We start from the raw sequence: 23,472 nt of genomic DNA, 5'->3' as shown, positions 1-23,472 counted from the left end.
CACTACGGCTCTTCAACCCTTGCGCACCTCCCCCTGCACAGCGATACTGCACCAGCACACGACCGCCACTTGCTATTACTACCCCTAAGCCACGCGGCCGGCCCCTCCGGGGGTTGTAGGCGGGCGCTGTGTTAATACTTCATTCCCCCCCCTGGTTTCCTACGCCCACCAGCTCTACTTTGCGCAGCCGGCCCCAACATGGGGTTGTAGGCTTATCGCTGTGTTCACAATAAAAACAGATTTGAACAAAAAATATAGATTCAATATTGTGTTATAATGTGGCACTAAAAAGAGCCCTTGTTTTTATTATGAGTTTTTTGTAGCTACTTGTAAATACGGTTCTGTGAAGTGTACTCCATCACTTCTGTAGATGTCATACACATCAAAACATATATTGTTGTTATAGATGGAGTCCAATTGTGTAAAAGAGTGCAATCTGTTAAGAAGACTTTATGCTCCTAACTGGTGGATAGGCCGTGTATGAGAAACACGTAGTGTGTCCAAAATGAAAATATGACAAATATTTTACTGAGATTCAAAAAAAGAAAACAATTCAAGAGAATGATGAAACTGCAAAGAAAATGCAAATGGACGCGGGTGATGATATTGTAGGATACCAGTGGGAAAATAGTATAGGTATCAGCTTTTACACTAATGTCATTATAAATGTTGTCTTTTATCTAGAAGATCTTCATCATGAAATTATGGAAAAACAAGTAAAAATATTCTGTTCTTTACTGCATTATATTTTTCAAACGTTGGTAACTGATAGAACTAAAATCCATACTGTTCCTGGCATTCGGCATCTTTTGGATATATGTAATGCTTCATTGAAATTTACATTGAATATACAACAAGATACACAAGAGTTTCGTATGTTTCGTATGTTTATGCTTGCAGTATTGGATGATGAAGAAAAATAAATTGAAATTTTGTTGGGACTAAGTTACAGATGGGATCATAAATGTGAAGAGTGTTAATTTTCTTCTACTACTGAAATAGACACTGAACAATTCATATACTTGACGATATCAGATTGCAAATCAGTGTCTTTTAACAAATTAGTAAAAACAGCTAATCAGGATATGAAATGTTTTCATTGTAAATCAGAAATGTTGTCAACATTATGTATAGAAAGATATGAAAAATATATCATTTTAACGCTACAACGTTGTAGAGCAAATGGAACAAAATTGGAAACCGAAATTAATATTAAAACATGTTGTGGCAAGTCAAGTTTCAATTTCAAGAAGAACTTTCAAAGCAGTGGCTATTATTGTCCATGATGGACCTACTACACCATCTGAACACTATAATGTGTATTTAAAGTGCAATAAAGGATGCTCATTTGGAATTCAAATGTAGGTTGCCTTTCGAATTACCAAATTCATATCTCTATTGGTAAGATTTGAACACGAAATAACAATTTGGAAACATTATTCGGCCTATTGGGAAGATGTGAACAATTTGTGTTTGGATTATATTATTGTTTGTGCTAATTCATATTGCATTTGGAAAATTGTGTTTGAAAGAAGTCGTTTATATATTTGATCTTTAAATTATACTCGATGTAAATGAGTGTGTATATTTTAGAAAATGTACTTGAGAGACATAAAAGACTTAATGTAGTTATAGAATGTAATTTAAAAACTGTAGACAAGTAAACAGATAGTTACACTTGTTCTAAATAATGCTCAATGCTTTTCTTTTTTTACAATCTTGTTGATTGATTTTTTTTCCCGCTGTTGTATGATGATACTACATTGAAATCACTGTGTATGGTGAAATTCAGTAGAATCTGAGAACAGCAAGAGAGGGAAACTGAAAATGTTATGAAATTCTAAAATTAAGTTTTGTTCCTAAAACTATAATATTATATTCAATAACAGTTTTTCTTATTTTTTACAAAAGGTACTGGTGAAGTTTGAAAAGATTTTAAATTCAGTTTACAACAAAACTACTGTAAAATAGTTCCACTGAGTTTTGTATCTTCTTTAATAAAAAAGTTAAGGTGAAATAATGTAATAAGCATGATAATGTGAAGTAATGTTTACAGTCACTTTTACTGCAATCATCCCATGCACTCATCTCTAAAGTTACTATTCCCACAGTTTTGCAATCACCCACGCACTATCCAATCACTTAGCCAGTACCCATACACTTATAATATCACCCAGACACTACCTTTGTACTTCACCAATCACCAATGCACTATCTGTACACTCATGCAATCAGCTACACATTATCCGTACACTCTTCCAATCACCCAGGTATTACCTATACTTTTCTTCAATCCCTCAAACATTACCTCTACACTCATGCAATGACCCACATACTATCCTGGCACTCTTTCAATCACCCAGGCGGTATCTATGCTCTCCTCTAATCACTCGCCTAGTTCCATGCACTTATAAAATCACCCAGACACTACCTGCACTACTCCAATCATCCAGGCACTACTACTACACTCATACAACCACCTGGATATTACCCCTGCACTCATGCAATCACATAGTTATTAAACATGCACTCCTTTAATCACTCAGGCAGCACACATGTACTTATAAAATCACCCAGGCACTATCTGTGCACTGCTCCAATCACCCGGGCACTACCCCTACATTCATGCACTCTGCGAGACATTACCTATACACTCATGTAATTACCCAGGCATTACCTACAAACTTTTCTAATCCCCCATACATTACCCCTGCACTCATGCAATCACTTAGGCATTACCTATGTACTCCTGCAATTACCTACACATTACCCCTGCACTCATGCAATCCTGTATGCATTGCCTATGCATTCCTCCAATGACGCAGAGATTACCCCTGCACTCATGAAATCACCTAGGTATTACCGATGCAGTCCTTTAATCACTCAGGCAGTACACATGTACTTATGAAATCATCCAGGCTCTACATAGGCACTCATGCATTAACACAGGCACTACTTAAGCACTCCTGCAATCACCCACGGAACTACCACTACACTCATGCAACCACCCAGACATTACTCTTGCACTCATGCAATCACCCAGGAACTAGCTATACAATCATAGAATAACTCTTGCACTGCTGCAATTATCCAGGCACTATCCATGCACTCCTCCAATCACCCAGCCAGTATCAATGCACAGACATTACTCTTCCATTGATGCAATCAGCCAGACATTACTCATGCACCCCTCCAATTACCTACACATTACCCCTGCACTCATGCAATGATTTAGGCATCACACATTTACTCCTCCACTGACCCAGACATTACCCCTGCACTCATTCAATCACCTAGCTATTACCCTTGCAGTGTTTCAATCACTCAGGCAGTACCCATGCACTTATAAAATCAACCAGGTACTTCCTTTGTACTCATCCATTAACCCACACTACTTATGCACTCTTCAATGCACCTAGGTATTACCCATGCACACCTCCAATCAGCCATGCACTATCCATGTACTCCTTCAGTCACCCAGGCACTATGCTTCCACTCCTCCAATTACTCAGGCACTACCCTTGTACTCCTATAATTACTCAGCAATACCCATGCACTTATAAAATCACCCAGGCAGTACCTCTACACTCATGCAATTACCCATGCATTACCCACGGATTCCTCTAATCCCCCAGGCATTACCCCTGCACTCATGGAATCACCAATGTATTAAATATCCACTGCACCAATCACCCAGGTTCCACCCTTGCACTACTCCAATCACCCAGGCACTACTCATGCAATCATGAAATCACCCAGGCACTACCACTACACTCATGTACCCACCCAGACATTACTGTTGCACTCATGGAATCACCAATACTTTAACTTTCCACTGCTCCACTCACCCAGGCACCACCCTTGCACTACTCCAATCACCCAGGCACTACTCATGCAATCATGAAATCACCCAGGCACTACCACTACACTCATGTACCCACCCAGACATTACTGTTGCACTCATGGAATCACCAATACTTTAACTTTCCACTGCTCCACTCACCCAGGCACCAACCTTGCACTACTCCAATCACCCAGGCACTACTCATGCAATCATGAAATCACCCAGGCACTACCACTACACTCATGTACCCACCCAGACATTACTGTTGCACTCATGGAATCACCAATACCTTAACTTTCCACTGATCCACTCACCCAGGCACCACCCTTGCACTACTCCAATCACCCAGGCACTACTCATGCAATCATGAAATCACCCAGGCAGTACCTCTACACTCATGTACCCACCCAGACATTACTGTTGCACTCATGGAATCACCAATACTTTAACTTTCCACTGCTCCACTCACCCAGATTCCACCCTTGCACTACTCCAATCACCCAGGCACTACTCATGCAATCATGAAATCACCCAGGCAGTACCTCTACACTCATGTACCCACCCAGACATTACTGTTGCACTCATGGAATCACCAATACTTTAACTTTCCACTGCTCCACTCACCCAGGTTCCACCCTTGCACTACTCCAATCACCCAGGCACTACTCATGCAATCATGAAATCACCCAGGCAGTACCTCTACACTCATGTACCCACCCAGACATTACTGTTGCACTCATGGAATCACCAATACTTTAACTTTCCACTGCTCCACTCACCCAGGCACCAACCTTGCACTACTCCAATCACCCAGGCACTACTCATGCAATCATGAAATCACCCAGGCACTACCACTACACTCATGTACCCACCCAGACATTACTGTTGCACTCATGGAATCACCAATACCTTAACTTTCCACTGATCCACTCACCCAGGCACCACCCTTGCACTACTCCAATCACCCAGGCACTACTCATGCAATCATGAAATCACCCAGGCAGTACCTCTACACTCATGTACCCACCCAGACATTACTGTTGCACTCATGGAATCACCAATACTTTAACTTTCCACTGCTCCACTCACCCAGATTCCACCCTTGCACTACTCCAATCACCCAGGCACTACTCATGCAATCATGAAATCACCCAGGCAGTACCTCTACACTCATGTACCCACCCAGACATTACTGTTGCACTCATGGAATCACCAATACTTTAACTTTCCACTGCTCCACTCACCCAGGTTCCACCCTTGCACTACTCCAATCACCCAGGCACTACTCATGCAATCATGAAATCACCCAGGCAGTACCTCTACACTCATGTACCCACCCAGACATTACTGTTGCACTCATGGAATCACCAATACTTTAACTTTCCACTGCTCCACTCACCCAGGTTCCACCCTTGCACTACTCCAATCACCCAGGCACTACTCATGCAATCAAGAAATCACCCAGGCACTACCACTACACTCATGTACCCACCCAGACATTACTGTTGCACTCATGGAATCACCAATACTTTAACTATCCACTGCTCCACTCACCCAGGCACCACCCTTGCACTACTCCAATCACCCAGGCACTACTAATGCAATCATGAAATCACCCAAGCACTACCACTACACTCATGTACCCACCCAGACATTACCGTTGCACTCATGGAATCACCAATACTTTAACTATCCACTGCTCCACTCACCCAGGCACCACCCTTGCACTACTCCAATCACCCAGGCACTACTAATGCAATCATGAAATCACCCAAGCACTACCACTACACTCATGCACCCACCCAGACATTACCGTTGCACTCATGGAATCACCAATACTTTAACTATCCACTGCTCCACTCACCCAGGCACCACCCTTGCACTACTCCAATTACCCAGGCACTACTAATGCAATCAAGAAATCACCCAGGCACTACCACTACACTCATGTACCCACCCAGACATTACCGTTTCACTCATGGAATCACCAATACTTTAACTATCCACTGCTCCACTCACCCAGGCACCACCCTTGCACTACTCCAATCACCCAGGCACTACTAATGCAATCATGAAATCACCCAAGCACTACCACTACACTCATGTACCCACCCAGACATTACCGTTGCACTCATGGAATCACCAATACTTTAACTATCCACTGCTCCACTCACCCAGGCACCACCCTTGCACTACTCCAATCACCCAGGCACTACTAATGCAATCATGAAATCACCCAAGCACTACCACTACACTCATGTACCCACCCAGACATTACCGTTGCACTCATGGAATCACCAATACTTTAACTATCCACTGCTCCACTCACCCAGGCACCACCCTTGCACTACTCCAATCACCCAGGCACTACTCATGCAATCATGAAATCACCCAAGCACTACCACTACACTCATGTACCCACCCAGACATTACTGTTGCACTCATGGAATCACCAATACTTTAACTATCCACTGCTCCACTCACCCAGGCACCACCCTTGCACTACTCCAATCACCCAGGCACTACTCATGCAATCATGAAATCACCCAAGCACTACCACTACACTCATGTACCCACCCAGACATTACTCTTGCACTCATGCAATCACCAATACTTTAACTATCCACTGCTCCACTCACCCAGGCACCACCCTTGCACTACTCCAATCACCCAGGCACTACTAATGCAATCATGAAATCACCCAAGCACTACCACTACACTCATGTACCCACCCAGACATTACCGTTGCACTCATGGAATCACCAATACTTTAACTATCCACTGCTCCACTCACCCAGGCACCACCCTTGCACTACTCCAATCACCCAGGCACTACTCATGCAATCATGAAATCACCCAAGCACTACCACTACACTCATGTACCCACCCAGACATTACTGTTGCACTCATGGAATCACCAATACTTTAACTATCCACTGCTCCACTCACCCAGGCACCACCCTTGCACTACTCCAATCACCCAGGCACTACTCATGCAATCATGAAATCACCCAAGCACTACCACTACACTCATGTACCCACCCAGACATTACTCTTGCACTCATGCAATCACCCAGGCTGGTTTTCTTTAATCTGGCACATAGTAGAAATGGCTCCAGGGAGACACCAAAGGCCTCCAGTGCCTCCGAAAAAGGAATGCATGTTTCTCTGGGGCAAAAATCTCTCATTGCTCGGCGAGCTCTTTCCCTCCATTGTGCCACTAAATTATTTAGGGTTATTGTTTTTTACAGCAAAGCAGCTCATATTTCCAAGTCTCTCAAGTATGGTGGTTCCTAAATATTCTTTTAACTATTGATTTCCACAGTTTACCTATTTTTCTTATCATGCCATATCTGCTAATGAATCTCTTTTAGACATTTGTTTTTTGTTTTTTCAGACTTAGGGGCAAATTTACAACCCCCTAGCACCACTAGACCGTTACTTTTGTGATGCTCTGGTGGCGCTGTGTACTGAATCATATTTACAAGGCCACACAAAGCTACTTTACGTGGCTTTACCCAGCCTTGTAAATGTGGCACTGCTTCACACAGTATTCTGTGTTAAAGGGAGGTGTCACGGGTGATGCTGTGGGTGTTTGCACGCAACGCCCATGGCTTCTTGACTCTGTCCCAGATATAAAAGGATTTTCAAATCTGAGGCAGCGCCGGGAACTTTCAAGGGGAGGCGTTAAAGTGGCGCAGCGAGGAGAAATACTTTTATTTCTCATCATGTTTCGCTCTTTCTATCTGTGCTGCATTCAGCAGCGAACAGACAAGGAGCAAAACACCATTGATGGTTGTTTTTGTGGAGGAAGGTATCCCCTCCTGCACCAAGACAATCATCTCTGCAACGCGGGCACCCTTGCACCATGGTGTAAGGGTGCCTGTGTGGGTGCATGGTTGCTGTTTTAGCACTGGTGCAGGGGAGAGCACAGGGGTGCCACTTATTCCTTTGAATGCGACACATCCCTGCATTTTTTAAACGACACAGCTCGGTGCTGCACCATATCTTTGTAAATATCCCCCTGAGCCAGCCGTCCGGAAGACTCGCGTCTTGGAGGGCCAGTGTAGGTTAAGGTGATACAGTGTGTAATTCAGACATGGATACTATACCTAGAGTCACTTGATCTGTGCAGCTGATGTTGCAAAGCATCCGACAGCACTTCTGTCCTATTGGGCATACACCATCGCACTTGCAAAAAGTTGGCACGGTCATCGGTAGGCATTGAGGTCCTTTATAAGCGCATTCACCGCGTCGGTCTGTGAATAAGAAGATAGCAGGTTGAGAATTCAACTGATGTGTCATTCACAGCCTGAAGATGACCAGAATCATCGTCATCATCACCATCAGTCTTAACAAGAGTCTAGCAGCAAGTTTGTAATAAACATAGCATGTAATGGTCCATAGGGACCTCACAGGGCAGCGAAGAACAAACATAACATTTCCCAGCAGTTGTGGAGGCGAAGCCTTTATACTCCCTTTGACCACTACTGCATGAGGGCTGCCCTCGGAGCCTCCAGGGCTCCACCGCCCCCACAGCAGGCGGTTTGGTGGGTTGCTGGGGAGAATTGTGGGACACCCCTTGGTATCCCTGTGGTTGGGGTGTGCTTTATATCTCAGATCAGCGGTGCACCAAATATTCCTGACCATGCTGCAAGACCCTTAAAAACCTTCCCACCGGAGTTACCCTGGCTTGGAGCTTTGGTTGCAAGTATCACTCACTGTGGAATGCACTGAATTCCTAAAATGTTGTTGCAGTTTGTAGGTTTAATGTACCTAATAGCGCTGTAAGGCGTGGCATCTTAGTTCTATCCGAAGCGCTTGTGTTTGGAATGGAATTCAAGAAAACGTCCCTGTGACTGGTCAGGCCAGCACCGGCCCCCCAGGGTAAGCTGCTGTCCTGCGACCCTACTGTTGCGTGACTCAGTGCCAGCACATGCTGCCCGGCTTCCAGGCACACTGAAGCCCAGCCTCCACCATACATTCGCTCTGAGTGGGAAGGGGGTGCCCAGACGGGGGCTCCGTGCTCGCTGTGTCACTGGAATCAAGCTGGCCGTGCAGGTCTGTGCAGCATGAAACTCCAAGCTGAACTCTGGACATAAGGTTCGTACACGAACATGGCTATTCCTTTTTACTGCATTATGCATGCACCGTGGTTTGCTTAGAAACACTCCTGGACATTGATTAAACATGTTCCCTTTGACTTTGGCCATCACTTTTACTTCTGTAACTTGTAAAGTATGATCATTACCCACTGCAGCATTCCGATGATAGAAACTGGGCAAGACACACACATACAAAGACAGGAACGACAGATAACCACACACTTGACACATAGCGCTGTGAATCCCTTTACACTAATGGAAGGGAACCACCTACTGACACAGTCATCCTTTGCAGCCGCCATCTTTGTTGTCCCCACAGGGGTCACAGAGATGAGGGTATACTGATTCTGTTGCTCATAAGACACCACACACACTTGATTTCCAAGGCTACTTCCCCCACCTGTGTGGAGCTGTCTGATCTTTGGCAAATCACTTTATATATAAGTACCTGATGTCCGTGATATGAATACATTCCAAGGAGCAGGTTTACAAGCCCCTTGCGACACTTTTGCGCCACCGATGCATCACTTTTGTGACGCAGCGGTGGCGTAATAGATACGGCCAATGTACAATGTGACGCATCTAGGAAGATGCGTCACGTTGTAAAGCCCTGCCTACATTATACCTGCGTCAGGTGTAATGTATGCAGGGTGGGCGTTCCCATGCAGCAAAGCCTCGTAGAAGTGACGCAGGGAAATCTACAACATTTCACTGCGGCACTTCTATGACGCCACGCTGGAGCAGGCGTAAGGAGTGATGCAGTGTAGTGGGAATAGGCCTCAAAATGCATTGCTGGAGTTGCGTTGTGCTTCCGACACGATTCTAGCAATGCGTGACTTTTGCCCCAGCAGATGCGTAAGAATTTCTGAAGCATCTCTCAATCCTTGTGCCATGGTGCGCCGTATTGTAAATACAGCCCATCCATGGTGGCGCAAGGGTTTCTCAGGGTGGCGCACTACAGATGCGTCACTTTCTTGTAAATCTGCCCCCAAATACTTCCAGAGAGTCTTGTAATCCAACTAAAGTCATTGATTATGGTGGTGTGTCTGGATCACAGCTCCTGCTCCCGTCTTTCAGAACTCACCATCTCTTGTGCAGGCGCGCTGATACCACAGGCCGTGGGACTGTTCTGCCTCTGCTTGGAGGGAAGGAGTCAGCAAACAGATGCCTCCTTCCAAAGCCAGACAACTGTCTTTAATATCTCTACTGCCTTACATTTTGTTGATATACTATCTTAAAAATAAACCGTCACAGGGGAATGGGAAATCAAAAGCCACATTTAGGAAGGCGCTATCTCCCCACAGCAGGGTGCAGACAGACTGATGACTTTAGACATATTTATTTATTCAATCATTTGAATGTTCACTGTGCTTTCCCCAGAGCATTGCTTGAAATAAGTAAACACAGATTCCTCATGAGAGTAATGGGAGATTAAGAGGATACAGGTCAGAAGGGCTTATTTTGTTACAGAAAACGTGGTTACTGGTTAGATTTGAAGAACTGGAATCCCAGTGAGATGGGTATATTCAAGGCAGGGGGGGCTGGGCCAGAATTCTGGGGTAACTGGACTGGGTTACTGGAATCAGGTAATGCCATGAGAGCTGACACTAATATATGTGGGATTAAGGGTGGAGTGTATTGGAAAGAGAAAGGAGTGAGCAAAGATAGAATGGGGTAGGTACATGAACAGATGTATACAAAAGGGCCAAGAGGTCAGGGGTCAAGCCAAGTGGTGCTGGGCCTAGTAAGCAGCCATAAGTAAGGAAATACTGTTTACCTGCTGTCTTCGGGTCATCACAGACTGAGGGGCTATCAGCCGCCCAAAGTAGCCACATGCACAGAGGCAGAAGTGCCAGGGAAAGGTAGTTATTGACTCTCTTCATCTTGGCTCCCAGACCTGTATCTGAAGCCCAGGGAGTGGGAGGCTCAGATTTATAGGCAGACACATTCTGCCTTAGCTGGAAGGAGGGGGCCTGGCCCCCTTGTAGGTATGAACCAGAACTGCTGCCAGAAGGTTTCTCAACTGGGTCATTACGAAACACATCTCCCACTGGAACATTCAACAAAGTAGGTCAGATACATTTACTAGAGACATTCCCAGGCCATCTAATTACTTTTTACGTCTCCAACTGATTCCCACTTCCTTCTGCCCTGGAGGCAAAGACTGTTGATCCTGCAGAGGAGATGACGCAACCGTGGTGTTGATTTCATAAGGTTGACTGCGTCACATAGCACTGATCCCCTCATAGTTCATATCAAGGGGGTGTAACAGGATGAGAACTGGACAAACACCACCAACTTTTCGACGCAAAGCCAAACCAGCTAAAGTCATGCAAGAAGGGAGGCTTTGATTTATGTGGCGTCCTAGAGCCAAATGAGAACAGCGAGAATTGCATGACAACAGGAGTGAGACTCCCATATGGAATGCATGTCTTTGCCACAAAACATAGACATAATATGCAAACGACCCCTGGGCAGTCATCTGTGTAATGAGAGTTAGTATTCAAGGGTATGCCTCTAGTGACAAACACCTGCACGTTATCACTCCCTCACCCTTGCACCACGCAGCAACACAAAGCAATGTTTAGCTCCACACAAACACGCCATATGAGGCACTGTAGGTCTATGCGTCACCCAGAACGGCCCATTACAGAAATAAAAGTAATTGCCAATCAAGTATATAACTCTCTGGGTACGAGCGGCCAGGGTTCGAGCCGCAAAGCGTGAATGCCGTTTAAACACTCAAATGTGTTGGGGTGCTGTGGTATTCTGCCTATATTCTGGAGAAGTGTGGCTCAATGGTTGGAGCGGCAGACCCTGATGCAGAGGTCTAGCCCGGGACCAGGGTTCAATTCCCCGCCTCGGCGGGTCTTGGGCTCAAAAATTCCACGGAGCTGATAATTCTCGCCTCGGTGCTTATTCCAATCATGGAGTCCCACTCTGCAACTCTGGGCAATAGCTTGCTTAATCTCCACAACGGCCCCCACAACGCTAAGGATGCCTGGCCTCCACCATGGGGGTGCCCAGGAGTGGACGCCTCACAGGGAAAGCCAGGATGGGTTCCACAGCGGTATTCGTACAAGTGCCTTGAGACCCTTGTGGGTGAGTAGTGCGCTATACAAGCATCAATTTACAATTTACAATGTTTCTTTGCTATAGTTACCCCATCGTTCTACCGTATTCCTGTATCCTAGGTGTTGGAATATTAGTGTTCAAATGGTCAGACTGTTACCTGGACTGACTTTAAGACTGGATGGGCTCCTTCTTTCTCTTGGAAATAAACCTGTTCTTTTCTTCACTAAACGCCTCCTGAGTGAGCCTTTCAGCTGCACCTAGGATCCTCCACTGGCGTAGTTGGCAGCTGGAAAAAAAGAAGGACCCAACAGCAACTCTTCTACTTTCTTTAACTTTCAAATTTGTTACAGGTAGTGAATGGACTCTCCTACCTAAGGTACTGTGCCGTTACCTTATTCACTTCTCTCCCAACTTTATCGCTGTGCGTTTCACTGCATGTTTCTGAGACTGGCTCCCCGTTAATAAGAGGATCACTTTCCGCCTCCTAACCCACGCACACAAAGCACTTTACGAACTTGGACCCGAATGCCTCAACACACGACTGTCCTTCTACACCCCCTCCCGTCAGCTGCGATCCTCCAACCAAGCCCTTGCCACTGTACCTCGCATCAACAAAACCACCATGGGAGGTAGATCCTTCTCCTACCTGGCAGCTAAAACCTGGAACTCACTTCCCACTCACCTTCGCCTTACTCAGAACCACCTAGCATTCAGAAAGCAACTTAAAACTTGGATATTCGACAAGTAATCCCCCACCCTGCCTCAAGCGCCTTGAGACCCTATGGGTATGTAGCGCGCTATATAAATCTCTTGACTTGACTTGACTTGACTTGCATGACCCTGAGACTGGGAGCTTTCACTGCGTTTCTCATTTGGATGTTTTCCCGGGTGATTGATAGCCGACGCAGGCTCGTCCCCTGTCATCTCTCCCCTCAAGTGTAATTGTAATCTATTACTGCCTCAGGGCCTACTTTGGTGTGTGGAACCTTGCTGCTCTGTTCGTGGACTTTCTGAAGTGGCATGTGTTCTCGTCTTGGGATGTGCTCGCACTGTCAGCCTGACTTTATTGTGCTTACTTGACCAGCGGAGAACTTTGTCTTTTGCCTTTGACTTGGATCGTACTTAAAGGGTGACATGGATCACATCTAAAGTATTGCATTGTTTGAATTAGTTGTCCGTTGCTCTTCTACATTCTGGATTGCAGGGGAGTGCATTCTCGTGCTTCAGGCGCTTGGAACCTTGGCACTCTCTCGCTCCAGCTTTCCATCTTCTTTCTTCGAAGAGCTCTCATCGCGCTCTCCACGTCGTTACGTGTCAGCCATTTTGAGGTTGCCTAGCAACGTATTGCCAAGGAAGACGACGGCTTGCGTGTCACTTCAGTGACACATACACTCTTTCAATTAAGCGTTTTGCATTCCACATCAGTGACACACACACTTTCTTCGATAACTATAGTGTGCTCGTGTTAGCGGTGACACTCACATTCAAGTTATTTGGCTTGCATGCCACTTCAGTGACATGCACACTTTCTTGAAAACTACAGCTTGTGTGTAACTGCTGACTATACCACACTTCAACGCCAGTTAACACTTTTGTTTGCTGTTATGCTATGCGTGCCACATCTGTGACACGCACACACATACTTCACGTCAACATAAGTGTTAATTGGACAGTTTGTGTGACCCCCACCCTGTTTGGTATTGCTCATTGGTAATTTGAGTTTTTATATTGCATTTCAATATAGTGTGCTATTCTAAGGTTTTGCATACAGTTCAAATGTATGTATTTTGGGGTTTTAAAAAAAAGGGTCAAGGATTCATTGTAATTTTGTGTGCCAATTCTGTGACACAAACACATTTTAATCAATTTTGATAAGTCATCAACCATGCAAAATGTAACAGCTCTTCCCTTTTTTTTAATGTCACATGGAGAGCCAACTATAAAATGGCAAAAGTGGAAAAAGATTTTTGAACGTTATGCAAGAGTTTGCGGTGTAAGTCTTAGTGCTGAACGCAGGTCTTCTCTTCTTCTCCACTGTCTTGGCTCAGAGGGACAAGATGTTTTCGACCATTTGCATGAACTTTCTGATGATGAAGCCAAAGATCTTACTGAATTTAAAATGTGTATAAAAAAACTTGATAAGCACAACTTGCCCAAAGTTAGTAAGATACTGGAAAGGTATCGTTTGCCAAAAATGTACAAAATGAGAGTGAAACTTCTGAAAGTTATGTTACTCAGTTAAGAAAGTAAGCTTCTTCCTGTAAATTCAGAGACTTAACAGTTGAGAGGAATAGGGATCAATTCATGCTTGGCTGTAATATAGAAAAAGTCAGAGAAGAACTCTGGCTGCGAGATGAACCTTCATTAGATGAAGACATACAAGTTGCAAAAATGGTTGAACATTCTTTAAAATGTGTGGATACTTTAAAAAAAGAAAAACACATCTCTGTTCATGTGGTAAAAGAATGTGAGAATACCAGGCCTAAAGTTGATCGCTCTATCAAACCTAAAAAAATAAAATGTTGTGCCAAAGTGTTTCAGATGTGATAAAAGTGTGCATTTTGCCAATGACAGTAAATGTCCTGCCTTAAATGTTTATATGTTCAAAATGTAAAAGGAAAGGTCATCTTTCCATTGTCTGCAAGACCAAAAACCCCTCTTTTAATGTGAAGTGTGTAGAATCTGATATCCCGGAGGAGGATTTTGTCTACGGGCAAATTGTTGTTTAGAACTTAAGTCCTGCCCCCTAGACTTTGTCCAGGTGGAGGGAGAATCTACCAAAGTGCTCTTTGACTATGGGCTAAGATTACGATTATCTCAAAAGTCTTCTTTGAGAGTAAACTAGCTCACAAAATATCTCTTCTCAAGCTGGACATTCACCCTTTGGCCTATGGAGGTGAACCCATACCACTGAGAGGTTACTTTATGGATCTTATTGAGTACAAGGGTCGATAAGTTTCTGTAAAGATCTATGTCTCACAGAAGGGTGACAGCATCATTAGCTGGTTCCTCCAAGGAGACCTGGATATGATGCTTGACCCCAGCAGCCCTTCTCCCATCAAATTAAAGGAGGTTGTTCGCACTGTTCTTGTCTTCCATTGAAGGTTGTATCAAACAAAAGTTTCCCAAAGTTCTGAGAAGTTAGCTTGGGTCCTCAAAGATTTTAAGTTAAAGATTCCTGTCTGTCCTAATTTCAACCCTCTTCTTGTAAAGTTAGGAATGCTCCTTTAGCAGGTAGGGATGAAATGAAGAAAGAGTTAAATAAACTCAAGGATGGTGGAAATATTGAAGAAGTCACTGGTACTGATTGGCTTGCCCCAGTAGTGGCAGGTCGCAAATCCGATGGATCCCTTCGCTTATGTGTTAACTTAAGACAACTCAACAAATGTGTGGTGGTTGACCATTATCTCCTTCCCAAAATCTCAGAGTTTGTAGCTTTGTTGGGGTAGGCTAATGTGTTTAGTACAATTGAATTAGCGTCAGCCTACCATCAGATTGAGCTGGATGAGGCCTCAAGGAATTACACCTCCTTCATTACTCCATTTGGAACCTTCAGATTTGTTCGCATACCTTTCAGCCTTGTGTCAGCAGCCTCTGTTTTTCAGAGAGTAATGGAGAGGATACTTGAGGGGTGTAAGGGTGTATGTGTATCAGGACGACATTCTGGTTTTTGGAAAGGATCACAAGGAACACGAAAACAGGCTTAATGTCGTCTTGGAGAAACTTGAAGAAGCACATCTTACTATCAAATCTGGAAAATGTAAGTTTGGTACTTCCTCAATTCACTACTTAGGTCACACAATCTCTGGTGAAGGGATTACTCCCAAATCTGATTTTGTTGATACTATAATTAGCATGCCACCTCCTGTGCGTAGGGAGGAACTTATGAAATTATTTGGCACGCTTGAATACTATAACAAATTTGTTGAGGGTTTTACTGAACTTTTGACTAATACAAGGAATCCATTAAGAAAAGTGGCAGAATTTAAGTGGAGTGCTGATTGTGATCTAGAGTTTATTTTACTTAAGAGTAAGCTTTGTAATGCTCCTAAACTCAAGATTTTTGATCCCTCCAAAACTTCTATTATTACCACTGATGCGAGTCTCAAGGGGTTAGGAACTGATCTCCAACAAGAAGGTGAGGATGGTTTAGAGACTTTCAGGTTTGCCTCATGTAGACTCCTAGATCCAGAGTCTCGCTATTCGGTTATCGAACGTGAGGCTCTTGCTGTCTTTTGGTCAGTTAGGAAGTTTAAGAAATTTCTATGGGGAACAACATTTTTGGTCAAAACTGATCATAAACCTCTATGTGAAACCTTTACAAAGAAAGGGATGGATCAGGTCTCGAGCAGAATAACCAAATGGGATTTGAGATTAGATATATTCCTGTAGTTGAGAATAGTGTAGCTGATACCTTTTCAACGTTGGTTGTGGATTCCCCTGATGATGACATTGTGGATAATTGGGAAGACAGTGACATTCATGTTTCGTAAATGAGTGAAGAAATTATCGATAAGGATCAATGACGCCTTAAATTGATTTCAGATCCTGTTCTGTCTGAGGTAGTGGCCCTTATTCATAAAGGTTGGCACTCAAAAAAACAAGACTCTGAAGAAGCCTCCAAGTTCTGGGGTGTGAAGGATGAGATGACTGTCTTTGATGATATACTTTTGCGTGGGACACGACTTGAACCTCCCTTTGAACCCCGTAAGGGGTTGATCGACTTGGCCCACAGTTCACATTCTCTTACATGTCCAAAACTAAAGAAAGGCTTCGATCTTCTTACTGGTGGCCTGGAATGTAAATACATTTAGAGAGAGTTGTAAGAGACTGTATGGTGTGTGCCTCTAGTGAAAAATCTAAGTTAGTCAGGGTTCAACCCATGGTGGTCAGAGAACTTCCTCGTGGTCCATGGAAGGATATAGCTTTGATCATTGTTGGCCCCGTTCATTCTAATGGTCAGAAGATCTTTATTTCTGGACTCTTGGACTTATTTTTTTAGAGATGGCCTGAAGTTTACTTAGTGACTAGCATAGAAACCTCTCATGTCATAAAGTTTTTGGAGACTCTTATAGCGAGGGAAGGGTTCCCTGAATGCATCCTTACTGATAATGGAGTGAATTTGGTTTATAAAGAAATGGAAACATTCTTGAAGAACAGAGGAATTAACTAGGCACAAGAAATGTTCTCTTTACCACTCTGAGACCAATGGTATGATTGAAAGATTCAATAGGGTGTTGAAGGAGACGATTTCTTGGGGCAAATCCTCTGGCCTTAAATGGAAAGAGAAGGTTCTAAAGCAAGTGGAAAGTTATAGAGTAACTCCCCCAACTTCCACTTGTAAGTCCCCATTCGCTCTTTTCAGAGGAAGGACAGCTTGTGCTCTGGTTGAACAATTTTGGGTTAGACTCTTGGAAGAGTCTGTCTTCAAGTCGTGTCCTGAGGAAACTTCTCTAGACTGGCGCAAAAGAGAAGAAGCTAAGTGCTTGGCTAGGAAGTTACATTTTGACTCCAAGAAGTCTGTGAAGAATACATTGGTCAAAACTGGTGACTTAGTTGTTATCAGACTTCCTGGGTCCAAAGTCAAGTACTCTTCTCTTATATAAGTGGCAAAGGTGTTTAAGAATGTGGTAAGAACTCAGGATCACAGAATCTGGAATCTTAATAGAATATGTGTATATTCAGGTCCTATGATGGGTGAGAATTCTGTTCCTAATTCTCAAGTTGGAAATAATTCATTTGCCTCCTCACGTTCTTCTTCTAGGGTGGTCAAGAAATCAAATTATCTAAAGACTATGTATCTTAAGTGCATGTTGTTTTATTTTGTGTAAAGAGGGAAGGTGTGTGGTATTCTGCATATATTCTGATGTCTGTTTGCTATGGGTACCACATGGTTCTACTGTATTCCGGTATCCTTGCTGTTGGAATGTTAGTGTTCAAATGGTCATACTGTTACCTGGACTGACTTTGTGACTGGATAGGTTCCTTCTTTCTCCTGGAAATAAACCTGTTCTTTTCTTCACTAAACGCCTCCTGAGTGATCCTTTCAGCTGCACCTGGGATGCTACAGGTGCATTCCTGATTCTCATTAAAAAAAGTACCGGAGTTGGAGAGTCGTTTGCAGTACCGGAGCGGCAGTCTTTTGCAGTACCGGAGTTGGAGAAAGGCGCTGTTGAGCAGTTACTGTGCCGCTGTTTGTGGAGCAGTCGAGTAGCTGAGTCGTTGTGTGGTGGTGGTGGCAGCCCACACTAGCGGGGGAAACGGCGAACGGAAAACGGAAAACGGCGGAGCTGTCGAGTAAACAAAGCAGACGGAGCCGCGACCCGAGACTCGAGAGCGGGAGCTGTGGAGAGCCGTGAGGAGAGGAGAGGAGAGGAGAGGAACAACGCCAAACTGATCTGCGAGGGAGTTCACCGCTGAAGCAGAGGTAGATCTCGCTGATGGTGTGGGGGCGCTGGGCTGGTTTGTGCATTCACGAGCAGCACCAAGAAAACTCTTTATTCAAACATACAAACATTTAAACAACTCAATCAACTTAAGTCGGTCCCACACGGCGGTGGCGGCTGCAGTGAGAAGTATCGGCTCTCACCAGCACACACCGAGGAGCACATACCCGTCTTACCATACCCACACCTAGTAGGTGCCCAGTGCTAGGAGCATGCCGCCAGTTCTGCAAGAGGATTTTGAGAGGCAAGGGGGGGGGGGTAGCGAGGAGCCAACAGCCTACAGCGGAGTTCAGCTTTTTACCGCGCTTCCAGTTCGGTCAGTTCGGTCAACTACAAAACAATATAACCACCAAAACTATCGCGGCGCGGTGTGGCTTCCGTGCATTTCCGTGCATTTCTCGCACACTGGACACTGGACGACAGAGCCAACCAAGCGGTAGCCATAGCCCCCGATACGGTCGCCGCCGTAGTTTCTGCTCTTCAGTGCTTCCCTGGCTACAGGAGGCGAAGCAAGGTGAGAGGAGGGGTTTACACTCACAATCTGTGGGGCTGTCAAAACCCTCAACACCGCACGGCACACCGAAGCGAAACCAGCGAAGTCAAGGAGTCTACAGGCATGCCCGTAAGGGCAAAGGGTGGTTGGAAGAGCAAAGAAGGTAATATCCACGGCACAGCAACTGGTAAATCTTAGTATATCATCTTCTCAGCTCTCAACATTTGCCAGCAGACATTAGATTCTTTTCTCTCGCCTTCAAGCCCTATCCAGTCCACCTGAGATGAGATCTGGTAGGGTGAGGATATCAGGTCCACAAAAGAAAAAGAAAAGTAGAGGGAAAATTGCAAAGACAACTTCGGACTCCGACCAGACATCAAACCTGCTGCTGAGTGACTCCGAAAATACAACAGACAGCAGTACCCAACACTCCTTGAGAGGTCCCGACAGGTTGGCCTGTGAACTTCTAAGTAACCAACCTAAGATAAAATCAAAATTTGCCTTCCTAAAAGATGCCGGGTCAGTAGTCTTCTCAAGCAACATGAATATTACGGGCCTCCCAACTCCCGTGAGCCCAATGGTGACCATCATCAAGGGGAGTTTTGGTGCGTATGGCGCAAATGGGGTGATTCGCACTCCCCAAAGCAGCCATACGACATCTACTAATTGTGCTGAACTTACTGTGCCTGTAGTGACAGACTCAATTGAAGCCACAGGAAATCCGTCAACCAAGTCCCCCTCAATTCAGCGAGTGCGTAGGTATAACTCTGCTCCAACCTCTGTCGCCAGCTCCTACGCTGAATACAACAAACTGAATCTCCAAATTGAAGCAAATGGAGCTGAAATCAGTAATTCAGATGACTCCAACCAAATTCTACATGAAGCCAGCTGCAGCATTCCGTGCAGTCAAAATGGTAAACTTCCGAACCACATCATAAAGGATAACCCCGTGGACTCGAACATGGAAGGAGTGGTCACCTCTTTTGGGGACAGTGAAACTGTCTCGGTCGAACACAAACAACACAGAGTGAGTGTTCCCGCCTCCGCTGAAATTACAGAGGATTCAGAGCATGCTGATAAAGAACTCTTGTATCTTGACTCAGAGGAATATGAAAAAATGCTGCACTCATACGGGAACACTATCCCTGGATGCCCACAGTTATCACCTCCACAAAGGCAGGAGAAAAGCGAGGACCCCCCACAAGAGAAGGCAGGGGCCATCGCCCTCAACATTCTTCAGAGGTCAGCTGATGCAATGTCCTATCAAGCAAATAAAGTGGACATCCAAATTAGTCTCCTGAATACACTTGCTGTGTACGTAGTCAAAATTGACGACAAGATCTCAAATTTAAACAGCTTAATTAAATGGGCTCAAGAAGCAGCTGACCACCCGCAACAAGCATGTGACTGTACACCAATAGTGGAGAAACGTAGCATACTCCCAGGGATAATGGAAAAGCTTGTTGCAGACCTAAAAGGAGTTGCAAATGTAAAGTCCTCCCTTGGGAACAGCAGGGACGTCGAATTAGGAGATCTAAGTGGAGATTCTCAAGTAAAAACAGCCACTAATTTAAGTTCACTAGCGGCTGAAGGGTCCAACATCCAAGAATCCCACGATCTGTCTGTGTATGCTAGCCAAATGAGTGAACAGAAAACATCACCGACCACCAGTAGAGCTAACACTACCCTTCCCTCCTCAATTGAGCAAGAGCTGGGCGATTCTGTGGGAATGGGGAAAAGACAAAGGCAGCGGAAAGGACGTAATAAAATGAGAAGGAGCCAACAAGATCTAAGACTCTGTCTGTTGTTCAACACCGCCAGAGGTCCAGCAATTACAGAGGGTGATGAGTCAACAAACGCCCTTGAGTCAAGATCCATAACGGAAGAAAATCAAATCATGCAGGAAAGCAATAAATGGAAGAGCGGTACTCCCAAAACTGAAAAATTCAGCAATGGCACCTCCTGGAAAAAAGACGCACAGTGGGATAAAAGTGCAAATTACAACTACTCACACGGCTCCTTCAAAAACACCTATCACACAGAAGGAAAATGTACAGTGTCAAACCTTCAGCCACCCAAAAAACCAACTTAATGGCATCATGACCGCAGATCAGGTAACGACTGTAAGCCCTGGCAATAACCAACAGGGCTTATTTTCAGCGAGTGATAAAGTGAGCAGAATGAGGTACATTTCACTGGTCTCTTGACAAAAGTAGTTCGCATGCCTTGTGCGCAAGCATCGAAGGCAAAACTAGTTCACACGCCTTGCGCGCAAACACCAGAGGCAACCTTAAGGCCGCTCAGAACATCGACGAGTGGCGATCCCCTTTCCACTTTCTTTTACCCAGAATACAAGTCCAAAGGTAGATATGATGTCCTCAATCGTGGGAACATCCTAAAGTTGATTCGTGCAACAGGACTGTCAAATGTTATCACTTCTCGAGACATCACTTCGATAGAATTTGTTGCACCGTGTCAAGGACACACAAATGAAACTACAAAGTTCACCTAAAGTTCAGTTGAGGTAACGAATATCATTTTAGGGCAAGCTGACACCTTTAAGCAATGGGGTATACTGATACAACCCGGCAGGGAGGTGGGTTACCCCCACGTTCTACAGGCAAACAATAGTGAGGATAGCAGACGTGCGAGGAGCGGAGCGGTGTACTCAGTACTCAGGGGTGCATGCAACAAAACCCCCACCATCAACCTAAAACCAAGGATAACAAGAGACGATGGGACCTCACCACCTAGGGATCGGGAAGAGGCCAGCACATGGTCATGGTTGGCAGGCACTTTGAACACAACTCGAATTTTACGATGACAGCCCCACACGGAACATGGTCAAGAAACACCTCCTCTAAAGATCTGTTCAAGGAACATTAAGGGTTTGACAAACAAACTAGAGGATAAATCTATAATCTCCTACTTTAGGTAATTTGATATATTATTATTACAGGAGACATGGCTCTTTGAACCGCAGCAAATAGAAGGCTTTAAAACTCACCACATTCCTGCACAAAAACTGAACCGCTCAGGAAGAGGGAGCGGGGGCCTAGCTATCTACATCTCAACAAAAAATGCAGTCGCCTCCTGGGACCTTTCAGGTTTGTCACACTGCCTCCAGTGTGTGGGAATTTCTTTTACTTCTAGAAAAGGCCAGCATTGGTCTCTGATCCTAATGAATGCCTACGTTCGCCCAAACTCAGCATCAAGACAATCATTTGCAGAAGAAGTGACTGCGACAGTACTAAGAGTCTAAATCAAGAAATACTCTTATCTGGCGATTTTAATATTTGGCTAATGTCAGATTTACAAAAAACCGAGGTCACTGAATCACACGACAGTATCTGGGAGATACCATCGCAGGTACAGCCAGGATGGCACAAGGACGACTCGAAGGGTCGTTCCCTGCAAGGCAACCTAGAAAATCTGGGACTGAGAGCCCTTAATGGGCGCTATTCCTTATACAAGCCTCCTTGCTTCTCTTATTTATCGAAAATGGTGCCTCATTAATTGACTACACCTTCGCTAGCCTCCCACTCTTTCATCTAATAACAGGCTATCGTCTTGGGAGCAGAACAGAAAGTGACCATTGCCCCCAAGAAATATCACTGAGGACCAGTCTAATTCAACATGAAGAAGAAAGGGGATTGCCATCCGAGAGCTATACAATCAACCTAAAACAAATCAAATACTCTCTCAGTAATTTTCATCAAGTAGCAACAGAGGCCAAACAAATTATCGAGCGATACAGCAAGTGCACGAATGAGAAAATAGTCAACTGGGCATCATTTGCAATCGAACTCATCGACAGATATGCAAAACCGATAAAGTATGCCATCTTGACTGGGCAAAAGCAGATGCCCCACTTAAATCTAGCGATACAATCTGCAACAAGATCTATGAATCGTGCATGGCGGGCGCTAAAAATAGATCTAATGGACTCTACAAAAATAACAGAATTGAGAGAGGCCCGCAGCTACCTTAGAAAAGCCAAAAGAGCAACGTAGAACACAATGGAATTCGTTCTGGGCTAGACTTCAGCATGATATTAAATCAAACAATTCTGCCAGGTTTTGGCGAACTATCAACAGCATATCAGGGCAAGTACCCAAAGTAGCTTCTTCTTGCATATTGGAGTCGGAGTGGGTTGATTTCCTTAATCTTCACTTTAACAATCATAAAACAAAAATCTTACATCAGAATTTCCCCCTTGAAGACTATGCTGCACAGAAAGTGGTTGTTTGGGCACTTGACCTGAACAATATCAATCCCTTAATGAAGGAATCCCTCCACGACGGTCAAAAAATAGTATCACCAAATGAGTGCTCTTCAACTGGGAGCAGCAAAGATCTCGTAACAGTCCAGGAGCAAGAAATTGGAAAATTGATTAAAAAGGGTCGGAAGGACGGGGCTCCAGGTCCAGGTGGAGTCCCTCAAGCTTTGTTTAAGGAGGATGTACCCTTCTGGGCTGGGAAACTATGCACTTTATTCAATTCCATTCTG

General features: G+C 44.6%; 1 long non-coding RNA gene across 1 annotated transcript in view; it reads right to left on the bottom strand.

The window, feature by feature from the left end:
* The window catches only part of LOC147709710 (uncharacterized), a 33,806-nt gene extending 22,952 nt beyond the window's left edge, over positions 1–10,854 (bottom strand). The window contains exons 1-2 of the long non-coding RNA XR_015296726.1: positions 10,727–10,854; positions 7,957–8,103 (exon numbers count right to left, since the gene is read on the bottom strand). This is a non-coding gene — a long non-coding RNA (uncharacterized LOC147709710). The remainder of the gene's footprint in view (positions 1–7,956; positions 8,104–10,726) is intronic.
* Between the last annotated feature and the right edge of the window lie 12,618 nt (positions 10,855–23,472).

Source organism: Lissotriton vulgaris, chromosome 6, assembly GCF_964263255.1.
Source record: "Lissotriton vulgaris chromosome 6, aLisVul1.2, whole genome shotgun sequence".
Lineage (NCBI taxonomy): Eukaryota > Metazoa > Chordata > Amphibia > Caudata > Salamandridae > Lissotriton > Lissotriton vulgaris.
This window is presented reverse-complemented; position numbering and strand designations above follow the sequence as displayed.